At 46.1% G+C, this 12,607-nt stretch overlaps 1 protein-coding gene across 20 annotated transcripts in view; it reads right to left on the bottom strand.

Annotated features, from left to right (window-relative positions):
- The window catches only part of LOC135205354 (telomere zinc finger-associated protein-like), a 121,026-nt gene that overhangs the window by 101,447 nt on the left and 6,972 nt on the right, over positions 1 to 12,607 (bottom strand). Inside the window, exon 1 of one of the 20 annotated variants that reach the window (XM_064235825.1) lies at positions 6,007 to 6,029. The exons of the other annotated variants lie outside the window; for them this stretch is intronic. The gene's annotated coding sequence lies outside the window, so the exon portion shown is untranslated. Of the gene's footprint in view, positions 1 to 6,006; positions 6,030 to 12,607 lie in introns of those variants that run through there. 20 annotated transcript variants of the gene reach the window in all.

Raw genomic sequence — 12,607 nt, 5'->3', positions numbered from 1 at the left:
GAGGTAGAGGGATATCCTGATTCCTGACGAATGGAGCCACTTCGCTACATTCCTCATAATCATTGTGAAAACCATTGGGGCCGTGCTGAGGACCGAAACAAAGGGCTCTGAACTGCCAAACCCTGTTGTCCAAGACGAATCTCAGGTACTTCCTTGACAGAGGGTGGACTGGGACGTGGAAGTATGCGTCCTGCAGGTCTAGAGACACCATCCAGTCGCCAGGTCTCAATGCTCCCAGCACCGACTAAGGAGCTCTCCATTCTGAACTTTATCTTTTCTACAAAAAGATTTAGCCTGCTCACATCCAGGACCGGGGGGCGCCAACCTGATGACTGCTTTGGCACAAGGAAAATCCTGTTGTAGAAGCCCTCGTGACTCTAGGTCCAGGACTTGTTCCACCCGCTCTTTTTTCGACCATCTGGTCTAAGAGATCGAAAAGAAACCCTTTTCTTCTCTCCCTGATAGGATGGAGAGAGGTCTCTGGGAGTCGAAGTCAAGGAGGAGGTGAGAAAAGGGAAAAGGGCTGTACCCCCTGTTCTACTATCTTGAGGGGGGGGGGGGGGGGGGGGTGGGTTCCCAAAGGGTCCGCTCAGCTCCTCTCTGCCTCCAAGACTCCGCAAAGAATTCCAGTCTGGGCCCCGACTGGTGTCTGAAGGACGAGATCTTCACTTGCTGGTTTTCGGTTTGAATGAAGCTCTTCCTCTTGAAAAACCTCTCCCTCGGGGAGCTGCTCTCGAGGGGGGTGCCCCGCGAAAGGGTTTGACTTTCTTCGGGGGTTTGCTGAAAGTTGATGTGGAAGGAACCGCTGGACGTCTTGAAGATTGAACCAAGAGGTCCTGGGTCGCCTTCTCTTGCAAACTCTGTGCAAGATCCTTTACCATAGCCTGGGGGAAAGAGATGGTCCGAAAGGAGGCGCAAAGAGCAAATCCGCTTTCTGAGCCGGAGATACCGACTTAGCCGTAAAATTGCACAGCAATGCTCTTTTCTTTAGGAAAGCAGTTCCAAAATTCGAAACTAGCTCCTCCGAACCATCCCTGACGGCCTTGTCCATACATGGACAACACGCTGGAACAGCTCCCCCAGACTGAGAGAATCAGGACTTCTAGACTGCCGGTCCAAAACTCCCAGACACCAGTCTAGGAAATTAAAAACATTAAGGGTACGAAGAAGACCCTTCAAGTGGTGGTCAGTCTCAACTGGGAGTCCAGGTCACCTTAGCCGACGCTAAGAGAGACCTCCTCTGGGCGTCCACTAAACTGGAGAAGTCCCCCAACGCGGACGAAGGGACCTTTATCCCGACATCCTCCTTGGTCTCATACCAAACTCCTCCTTTCCCTTTCCCTGCGAGTCTAGAGGGTGGATGGGCGAAAGTGGTCTTGCCCTGATCCTTCCTTCTGGACATAAAGTCTTGAGTTTCTTAAACGCCCTCTTGGTCGCAGAGACGTTTTCATTTCGACGAATTCAGGGTCTTGACGGTCTTGGACGACGAAAGTTTTGTGAGGGAGGAGACCTAGGGGCTGTAGGCTGGAACTTGTCTCCGAATGCTGAACGCAACAGCCTAACAAGAACCTTGTAGTCCGAGACAGCTGAAGCTACCGCTGTTCTTCCTCTACGGAACTAACTCCCCGGACTACTATGCTCCCCCTTCCTCCCTAAGAGGAACTGGAGGAACGCCTATCAGGAGGGGAGTAAGTGCCCTTAGGCTCAATCCTGAATAAAGACTTCAGTTGGTTGGAGGTATCCCCTACAGGTACGGAAAGCAGCCGTTACGTTGCTCTTTAGATGCACGGACATCTTCCGAAAGAGAAGCATCCTTAGAAGCCAAGTTAAACGTCTTAACCGAAGCTCCCCTTCGAAAGGAAGAGCGAGCTTCCTGAAGAGCAGCGCCAAAAGCGTCCTGCTTAGAAGAGCGAGCGTCCTGCTTTGCAGGCTCCAAAGCGTCCTGCTTCGCTCGAAAAAGCGTCCCAGCTTCACGGCGAGCGTCCTGCGGAGCGTCCTCAAAAGCGTCCTGTCTATGACCAGAAGCGTCCTGCTTCGCGCGCCGAGCGTCCTGCCGAGCGTCCTTAAAAGCGTCTTGAAGAGAACTCAAAGCGTCCTGTCTAGCACAGCCGAGCGTCTGCCGAGCGTCCTCAACCGCTACTTGCCGAGAGCGTAAAGCGTCCTGTTTCGAACGCCGAGCGTCTTGACGAGCGTCCTCTCCTGAGCGAGTAAAAGATCTGCTAGGAGAGCGAGAACAGTTGACGATCCGGAGGCGGAGAGAGAGACGAGCGAGCTGAGAGAGAATGAGGCCGCTTCGTCCTCTTGACGGGCAGCCGAACGTCCTTCTACGCCTAGACTCGACTGCTGCTGGGCAAGTCCTCTGAGCCATCAGCGACGTAATCTGGTCCTGAAGGGACACAAGGATATCCTTCGTAGGTGACGAAGGAGCAAAAGAAGGGGCAGGACTGAGACTGCGAGAAGGCTAGGGGCGAGGGGACGCCTTCCTTCTTCTAGCAGGTACAGCTATCTGCCTCTCAGGTGAACACGCCTGTGCGTGGAAACTAACGTCGTCATCGGTAGAAACGCCTTCCTCTCTTCTGAGGAGGAAAGGCGTCATAAGCGTCCTCTGACGAAAGAGGAGACATAGGACGGTGAAGCGTCCTCAAAGCGAAAAGTCCTTTTCAACGGACGCGAGTCTCTCCGAGCGCTCCACCCCTTGCGCGGGGAGGACGCTTCGGAGGACGAAAAGCAATCTTCAGGATACGCGCTCGTGCGCGCTCCTTCCTTGGCAGCCTGGGATTTAGCAACAAGGCCTGCCAAGAAGGGAGCGCCAGATCGGTGGGGAGCCCCGTAACCCTCTTGCGGCCTTTCGACATACCCACTCCCTGAGTCCTGGGAGTCCGATAGAGGTCTAGGCCTAGAGGCATATGGGGCCGATCTGACGCCCCCTCCACAACACTAGGGGCACTGACACAAACTTTCACTGGGCCGGTTTTCTAGGGCCAAAACTTTAGATTCGAGAGCACGAATAGGGACTCTAGAATCAGAGAAAGGGTGTTACCTTCTCCAGACACAGCACTGGGGCCCGAGGCCAACAAAACAGGATTAGGTTGGGCCAAAATTCTACTGGTGTTAGAGGAGGAAGAAATGTTACTATCCTTACCTTTAGTAGAGCTGCCCTTAGAGGAAGACCTCCTGACTCTATTCGCGCTCTAATTTACGCCGATAGGTCTCATACATCCTCCATTTATCATCATCCAAATCCTTACATTCATTGCACCGATCATCCGCCACGCAAACATGCCCCCTGCAATCCATACAAACTGTGTGAGGATCAACTGAAGGTTTAAGAAGCCTCACCTTACATTCACTCCTCACACACACTCTGTAACTTCCCGAACTTGATCCAGACATACTGAATCTAGAAAAGCCAATCCAAAATCAAAAACCAATCCACTATTCCGCGTGCCAATCCAACAATCCAGAAGTCGATACCAAAAGTCAATCCAGATAATATTAAGCGAGTTAATGAAAAAAAAATCCTAGACGGAGGGTACTGTAAACAGATGTTGCAGCACCGGCGACAGAAAAAATATGAATAGAAAATGGGAATGGTTCCTGATATCCGCCGCCCAGCGGCGGAATGGTACTACCACCGGACCGCCCCCATACGTGTGCCGCGAATTTTGAAATTCTGTCGGACGTCAGAAAATACAGCTATATATATATCTGTCAGGTAAGTTTCATGAACAAATTTTCATTTAGTTGCAAGCTCTTGGACACTTTTAATGCTTTGGGTATATTGAAAAGCATATAAACTAAATTTTATTGAATTTTCATTTAAAAAACCTTCAAATATTGATTATTTTGCCTTTAAGGAATCATATTTCTTCTATCGGATCGGCATCTTTAAGTGTCGTAACCCTGGAAATAATTTCTAATGATAATTGAAAAGCATTGTCACCTCGGAACATCGTAAGATGAAACCGTCGTAAACTGGTGACCGCCTGTACATAGGACAATTCTGTCAAATTATTTCCTGCTTTATTTAGATCAAGACAGTTTCCATTTCTACCAATGTCCATATGACCTTTACTCCGTTGGGCATTTAACTCAGTACACAGAAGAACCAACGCACCCATAGTCTACCTCCTTCTCTGCATAATTCGCATAGATTCTGTCGTAAATATGGCCAGAACTGTTTGCGACAATAATGATAATTTACAAATAATTCAAGATATTTAGGGATAATTTCGTGACTGATAATTGGCACAAAAAATTCCGAGATATTTAGAGATAATTTTGTGATAATAATGATAATTTCCATAAATAAGTAGAGATTTTCAGAGAATTTTGTGACAATAATAATAACTAGCATAATTCAAGATATTTAAGGATAATTTTGTGACAATAATGATAATTTGCATAAATAATTTTAATTTTTAGAGAATTTTGCGACATTAAACCGAAGATAAAGTAGTGGCAATTAGAAGAACACGAAATTAGAGAGAGATTTAGGGAAGCAGTTCTTAGGGGCTTCAGATTGGCAGATGTGAACACCTGGTGGACAGGAAATCGTGCAATGATCCTTAAAATAGCAGAAGAATTATTGGGGAAGACATCTGGTAGAGGATCACCAAATGAAGAGAGCTGGTGGTGGAAACACCCAAGATAAGATAAAGAAGAAAAAGGAAGCAGGAGTTGCCTACGACAGGAATCAACCTGAGGAAAATAGGATAGCTTGGAAAACTGCAAGAAGCTAAAAAGGCAGTTGCACAGGCAAAAGCAATTGCAATGGACAAGCTTTATGAGAACTTAAGAGACAGCTGAAGGCCAAAGGAGAATAACACAGGATAGCAAAAAGCAAAGACAAATCATCAAAGGATTAAACACATATCAAACAAATCAAGGATAAAAATGGAAGAGTTTTATCAAAAGAGGAAAGCATAATAGCTAGATGGAAGGAGTTACTTTGAAGAGTTACTAAATGAAGAAAACCCCAGAACAATAATAAGAGATGGAAACCCTCATGAGAGAATAGTCCAGGATATCAGCAGAGAAGAGGTTAACAAGACACTGGATAAAATGAAGGGGAAAGCAGTGGGACCTGATGGAATACCAGCTGAAATGTGGAAGCATTTAGGAGAGGAAGCCACAGACATCCTGTGGGATTTAATGACCAAGATATATTGCCAAGAAAGAGTGCCAGACATGTGGAGAAATAGTCTAATGGTCCCAAATCTACAAAGGGAAGAGTGATGTGTAGGAGTGTGGGAATTACAGAGGAATTAAACTGCTATCACATACAATGAAAATATATGAGAGGATTATAGAAGGAAGATTGAGAATGGAAACCACAATTTGTGAAAAACAATTTGGTTTTATGCCAGGAAAGAGCACGGTTGATGCAATATTTACACTAAGGCAGACAGTAGATAAATATGGAGAGAAGTAGAAAGAAAGGACTACATCTGGTGTTTATTGACTTGGAAAAAGCATATATATGATAGGGTACCTAGGCAGGAAGTATGGAGGTGCTTGAGAGAGAAAAGTTTATGAAAAGTATGTAAGAATAATGAATGATAAGTATGCAGAGGGCACAACGCAAGTAAGAAGCACTGTTGGAACTACAGTGGGGCATCGCTTATTCACGGATCAGTATTCACGGATCCAGTTAATCACGGGTTTTTTCTTGGACCGTTTCTCATGTTACATCACTGGTATGAATCACTGCATCACGGGTTTGTTGTGTTGCGTATGCGATGTTTTTCGGTAGGCTAACCCTCGGCCGTGGTCCGATAACTACCAACATTCATTTAAAGACTCATATAATGATATTAACTGACAATAAAGGTAATAAAACCATTCTCACCTAATATATTATTGTCCTATCTTCGAAATAAATAGCCTATTCAAGGTTTATGTATGACGTTCATTGGTAGGCTAAGCGTAGTTGCAGTGCGATAACCACCAAGTACACAAACATGAAATTTTCATTATTAAAATGAAGTTTTATTGTATACTTACCGAACAATTATAGAGCCGTGATTTCCACGAGCGGCAGGATACTAAATTCAAATTTAGCGCGTCGGCGTCGCCAACACTGGTGGTGATGACGTCATCTCCCTCCACTCGCTGAGAGAACCAGGTACACTGCCCAGGTGAATCCAATTCTTTCTGCCCGTCCGTCCACCTAAGGGAGGAGGGTATATAATCATAATTGTTCGGTAAGTATACAATAAAACTTCATTTTAATAATGAAAATTTCATTTTTATTGTAGTGTCTTACCGAACAATTATAGAGCTGATTACACATTTATGGGAAGGTGGGATTCAGTGGACCACTAGTATTTTTAAATGGTTACATTTATTGCAATACCAGTAAAACACTCAAGGTGTCTGTTGTACCTTACCTTGTAAGAGAGCTACAGCAGACTGTTACTGCCTCTGGTCGGTGCTCTTCTTACTATTGTAGAGGAATTGGAATTTGACCAAAGTTAGCCTCTACAGGAGTGGAATCCTTCCGTAGTTCAAGCGAGACAAGGCTGACTGACGGAGGATAGTAACAACAAAAGATTGCCCTTGCCCTGGGCTAAGACCAGAAATTCAATCATACAAAAACATTTGTCACCAACACCAGATTTAAAAACATATACCACCCACCATTGTAAAATCTGACCTAACAGACTGGTGAGTATCCCAGGTACTCAGTACCCAGCTTCCCTTGAACTCGACAACAATATTCAAGGTGAAAAGTTAGCATAGAGGTGACGACCCCTGTGCCGTTTCTCCCAACACCATGCCAGAACCAAAGCCACCGGACCTAACGTTTTACAATTCTCGAAAACCGTTTCTATCTCTTTGAGATAATGACTCGCACAAAAACCGAATTCGATCTCCAGAACGTGCTCTGAAGAATCGAAGCTAAAGATAAACTCTTTTCTGAATGCTAAAGAAGTTGCCACTGCTCTAACCTCGTGAGCTTAAACTCTCAGAACGGAAAGATTGTCGTTCTCGGACTGCGAGTGAGCTTCCCTGATAAGCTCTCTAATAAAGAACGATATAGCATTCTTAGAAAGAGGACGAGAGGGATTTTTGAACCGAGGTCCAGAGCTTGAAGAAGATTGTCCTCTGATACCCTTAGTGGCAAACAGATACTGCTTAATAGCCCTGACTGGACATAAGAGCCTTTCTTCTCCTCATGTCCAACCAAATCAGATAAGTTCCTTACCACAAAAACTCCTCGGCCAAGGATTAGAAGGATTCTCATTTTTGGCTAGAAAGGTCAAAAGATACCGAAAATACAGCATTGCCTTGAGAGAAACCGACTCTTTTGTCTATAGCGTGCAATTCGCTGACACGCTTAGCAGAAGCTAGTGCAATAAGAAAGAGAAAAGTGCCTTCTAGTCAAGTTCCTGAGTGAAGCCGACTTCAAAGGCTCAAACTGTGGCCCCATGAGGAACTTAAGCACCAACATCTAAGTTCCAAGCCACTGTATCTTGCGGGAGCTTAGTGGTTTCGAAGAACCTAATGAGGTCCGACAGATCTGAATTGGAGGAAATACCTCCAAACCTCGATGTCGAAAAAAAAACCGAACCGAGAGCATGGCTCTATATCCTCTGATCGTCGAAGGAGCCAGTTTCTTAGAGTTCCTAAGAAATAGAAAAGAAAACTGCTATTTCTGTTAGAGGTCGCAGAAGTAGAGACTTTAGCACTTCTACACCACTCTCTGAAGATTCTCCACTTCCCTTGATAGAGTTTGTTAGAAGACTCTCTCCTACAACGAGCGATAGCTTCTGCAGCTCTTCTTGAAAATCCTTTCGCTCTGACAAGATTCCGGACAGTCTGAACCCTGTCAGAGCTAGAGCGGACAAGTTTTGGTGGAACCTCTTGAAGTGAGGTTGTTTGAGAAGCCACTTCTCTGGAGGAAGAAGTCTGGGGAAGTCTACTAACAACTGGAGAAGGTCCGGGAACCACTCTTCCTGGGCCAAAAGGGAGCGATTAACGTTAGCGTTACATTGCTGTGCGACATGAACTTGTTCAGCACCTCTCTTATTAGACCGAACGGAGGAATGCATAAGCTTCCAGACCCGACCAATCCAACAGCATTGCGTCCACCGACCAAGCTAGAGGATCTGGGACTGAGAGAACAAAAGAGAGGAAGACGGTTGTTCCTCGATGTCGCGAACAGGTCTATTGACGGTAGTCCCCAAAGGCGCCAAAGTTTCTGACAAATCTTTGTTGTCCAAAGTCCACTCCAGAGGTAACACTTGCTGTTGACGACTTAACTCGTCCGCCAGGACGTTCATCTTTCCCGGAACGAATCTCGGGACTAGCTGAACCTTCGCTTCGTTTGACCACAGGAGGAGATCCTTGGCTACTTCGTACAGAGAGAAAGACTGAGTCCCCCCCCCTGTTTCCGACGTTACGAGAGCCGTGGAGTTGTCGGAATGCACTGCCACTACTCGGCCTTCTACTAAGCTCCGAAAAACTGTCTGAGCCCTAAGAAAATTGCTAACAGTTCCTTTACATTTATGTGGGAACTTCTTCTCCTTCTCGACCAAGCTCCTGAAGTTCCGTTGATTTCCCAGTAGGGCTCCCCAACCTGTGTCCGATGCGTCGGAAAAGAACTGTAGGTTCGGGAGGATGGGTCGTAAATCTACCCTTCTTCCAACCTTGCTCGAGAGAGCCACCACCTTAGGTCCTCTTTTATTTGATCTGTGACAGGAAAGGTAATCGAGTTGGTTGTGTCTTCCTGCACCAAGAGGCTCTCAGAAAAACTGCAGAGTCTCATGGTGCAGGTCTCCAACGTCACAAATTTCTCACTGACGTCAATTTGCCCAGGAGCCTCATCCACTGATTGCAAGAACTTCCTTTTTCTTGTCCAGAACCTCCTGAACTGTCTCCAGACAGCCTTGAACCCTCTTCGGGACAGAAAAGCCCGAAAAACTTGAGCATTCAGAATCATCCCCAAATAAAAGGATGCTCTGAGATGGAACCAACTGGGACTTCTGTTTGTTGACCAGAATTCCTAAACTTGCTGGCAAGATCCGAGTTGTTCCAAGGTCCTTCATGCACCGACTCTCTGATTCCGACCGGAGAAGCCAATCGTCCAGATAGAGGGAGATTCTTACTCCAATATGTGTAGCCAGCTTCCTATGGGGATAGAAACCCTGGTGAAAACTTGAGGAGCGGTCGCTAGTCCGAAGCAAAGCGCCCGAAACTGAAAACACCTTGCCTTCGAACATGAACCTCAGGTACTCCGAGATTCGCGATGTATCGGAATGTGGAAAATAAGCGTCTGCATGTCCAGAGAGACCATCCAATCCCCCTGTCTGATGGACTCCAGAACCGCCAACGAGTGGTCTCCATATGAAATTTTGTTTTCTGGACATGCAAGTTCAGGGCGCTCACATCCAAAACCGGCCTCCAGCCCCCTGATGACTTGGGAACTACAAAAAGGCGATTGTAAAAGCCTGGAGGAGAATCCCCTTCTATCTGTTCTATCGCTTCTTTGAGAACAAGCGCTTCCACTTCTGCGGCTAGCGCCAGAAATTTGTCTGAGCCCGGAGAGTATGCCTGGAATGGAATTGGCACAGGTGAGAGCGAGGGAGGTGAAACGAGAGGAATACGATAGCCGAACTTGAGTACTTGCAACTACCCAGGCTTCTGCTCCTCTGTTTTCCCATTCCTCCCAAAACAGAGCCAGCCTGGCTCCCACTGGTGCATGAAGAACCGAGCTTTCATTTGGAAGGTTTGTTAACCTTGGCCGAGGCCTTAGACTGAGGTCGCAAATTCGATTTCGGCCGAAAGAAGCGCTTGGGTTTTCTCCCTCGAAAAGGCGCTTGGGCCAGAGGAGAAAAAACGAAGGAACAGTCTCCACAGGAGCTTTAGGTCTCTTAGTAGACTGTGCCAGTAAATCCGAAGTAGATTTCTTATCTAGCGCAGACGAAATTGACAACACTACATCGTCTGAAAGGTTATCTTTCAGGAGCAAACAAGAGAGCAGACTTCTGTTGGGACGTAACCCTTTTAGAAGCAAAGGAGCACCAAAGTTGCCTTTTTCTTAAGGGTACCAAAGGCGATGAGCGAAGCTAACTCATCACATCCATCCCTAATGGATTTGTCCGCACAGGACAGAACACCAATCCAATCCTCCGCTAACTCCTGGGAAAGAGAAGGACAGTCTTCGATCTTGGCCGCTAAGCGCCAATAGTCCAATCAAGGAAGCTAAAGACTTCCAAAAGTTTAAATTGATTCTTTACAACGTGGTTCCAACTCAGGCGCTGTAAAGAAACTTCGCTGCGGCGAAAGCAGATCTTCTAGAGGAGTCGATTAACTGGAGAAGTCTCCTGAGAGGAGGCAGAAACTCCCAGAGAAGGAGCTTCCCCAGTTACATAAAACCTATACCTCTTACGAAGCAACTTAGAGGGAGGGTAAGCAAAAAGAGCCTTCCCTAAGTCTCTTTTCATAGACATCCATTTCTCCGTTCTCTTTCAACGAATGTCTAACCGCTTTAGATAGAACAAGTTTTGGGAGGAGAGGGTCTGAAGTTTTCTCTCATCAAAAAAGTCGAAGTTGGGGAGCGCGGAGCCGCTTTCTCAAAATAATCTGGATAAGATACCAGAAGAAATCTAAGGAGACGTGAATAAACACGAGAGTGATGTGAATCCTCCTCCTCTATACTTCTTCTTCATTCTCCGATACGCGAAGAAGTAGACGGAACTACAACTGGATCTGAAGTTTCGAACCACCAACCCTTGGACTCATTCATCCAGTTGGTTAACATCTCTAACTGCTTGCGCAAAGGCGCAGAGACGAATCAAAAACAGTTAACGTAGGCTTGGAAGAGCCTAAATGTTCAGCAGGAGGCGGAAAAACTACTTGCGCCTCGCTCGGAGCCGCCGAAATTCGAGGCGAAACGGCGCATCAGGCGTAACAGACGAAAAAGCGCCTAAAGAAACACCCTTAGAACTGCTAGCTACAGCGCTAAAACCACAATCTCTACTAGTAGATGGAGCCGAAAAAGGCACAGATTGAGGCGACGAACGAGCCGCTAACGGCCGAGGCGCAACCCTACTCTCAGGCTCCTTATACCGCTTGACTGGAGGAGGCGAAGAATCGGCTCCCTGAACGCCTCTTTAAGGGACGCGAAACGGGCGAATCTCGCCAAGAGCGCCGTGCGACCGGAGCGAATCGCTTGAATCATTTGAAAGGCGTCTGACCGCAACACCTTTCCAACGCTTAACCGAGCCCTGTTGAGGCGCACAGGCTCAACAAGAGAGGCGCCTGTCTGTGGTCAAATCCCGATCGACTCCCTTGGACTTCCGGTATGTCTTCTCCCCGGTGCGGGGGAGCTGGACAGTGACCTTTGTCTAGGGAGAACGTGTCAGGACAGACAGACGCACCCTCAACTACACTCTACCTGAGGCCGCTTTTCTCCAAAAAACAAAAAGTCTTAACTGAATTACCAAGTTGCAAAACCGTATTCGCTAGTACCGAAAATTTCTGATCTAACCTCGATTCCAGACTGGCAATGGTGTCGGAAGAAACTACACGGGAAGCCGGAGAAGTGGGATTAGTAGGAGGAATAGGAGGTGTAGTTAAAGGAGACATAACAATTTGAGGAGAAACAGAAGGAACAGATGCATCGCAAGACGAAGCAGAGCTAAGTTCTACTTTCCCTAAGCGCTGCTTTTTCTAATTCTGTCTTTAGCTAATTTCTCGAGTATGAACTAAAAAACTTCCATTGAGAATCAGTCCAATCAACTACACTCGTTACATGTTCGATCTGCTGAACAAACCTGTCCCTACAATTAACACATTTAGGTGTGATTAATCATACTCTAGCTTGGATAATCTAGTTTTACATCCTGAGATGCAAAACCTAACTCCCGACGGACTAGACCGACATGGCCAAACGCCTAAATAAAAAGCAAAATAACAACAACGAAAAAAAACCAAAAAAAGAGTACTTCACAATTCCGAAGATCAAATTCACCAAAGAAAAAAATCGCGAAGCAAAGTCATCCAACCGCACCGACCACCGATGTTCACCGGACGCCGGCAGGAAAAGAATTGGATTTCACCTGGGCAGTTGTACCTGGTTCTCCCGCGAGTGGAGGAGATGACGTCATCACCACCAGTGTTGGCGACGCCGACGCGACTAAATTTGAATTTAGTATCCTGCCGCTCGTGGAAATCACGGCTCTATAATTGTTCGGCGGTAAGACACTACAATAAAAATTCTTTACATTATGATATTAACTGACAATAAAGGTAATAAAACCATTCTTACCATATATATTATAGTCATATCTTCATAATAAATAGCCTATTCAAAGAATAATTCCACATCATTTCACTCAACTTATCGTCGGAGTGGCCAGCCACAAAATGTAAGCATATGCCTTTACGTATGAAAATGGTTTATGTATACGGTTGCGTTCAAAGCGACATTTTTTGTTTGATAAACTTTTAGAAATTTTAATAGTAGTGGTAGTATAATTACAGTAGTAATAACATTAACCCCTTCTTTACCGGGTGGGTGAGCAGAATGTAAACATTGTGTTCGCTGCCGAACTGAATCTCTCGGTAGTGACTCGAGTTTGGAGGGGTGCCCATCGTA

This window comes from Macrobrachium nipponense, chromosome 49, assembly GCF_015104395.2.
Source record: "Macrobrachium nipponense isolate FS-2020 chromosome 49, ASM1510439v2, whole genome shotgun sequence".
Classification (NCBI taxonomy): Eukaryota; Metazoa; Arthropoda; class Malacostraca; order Decapoda; family Palaemonidae; genus Macrobrachium; species Macrobrachium nipponense.
This window is presented reverse-complemented; position numbering and strand designations above follow the sequence as displayed.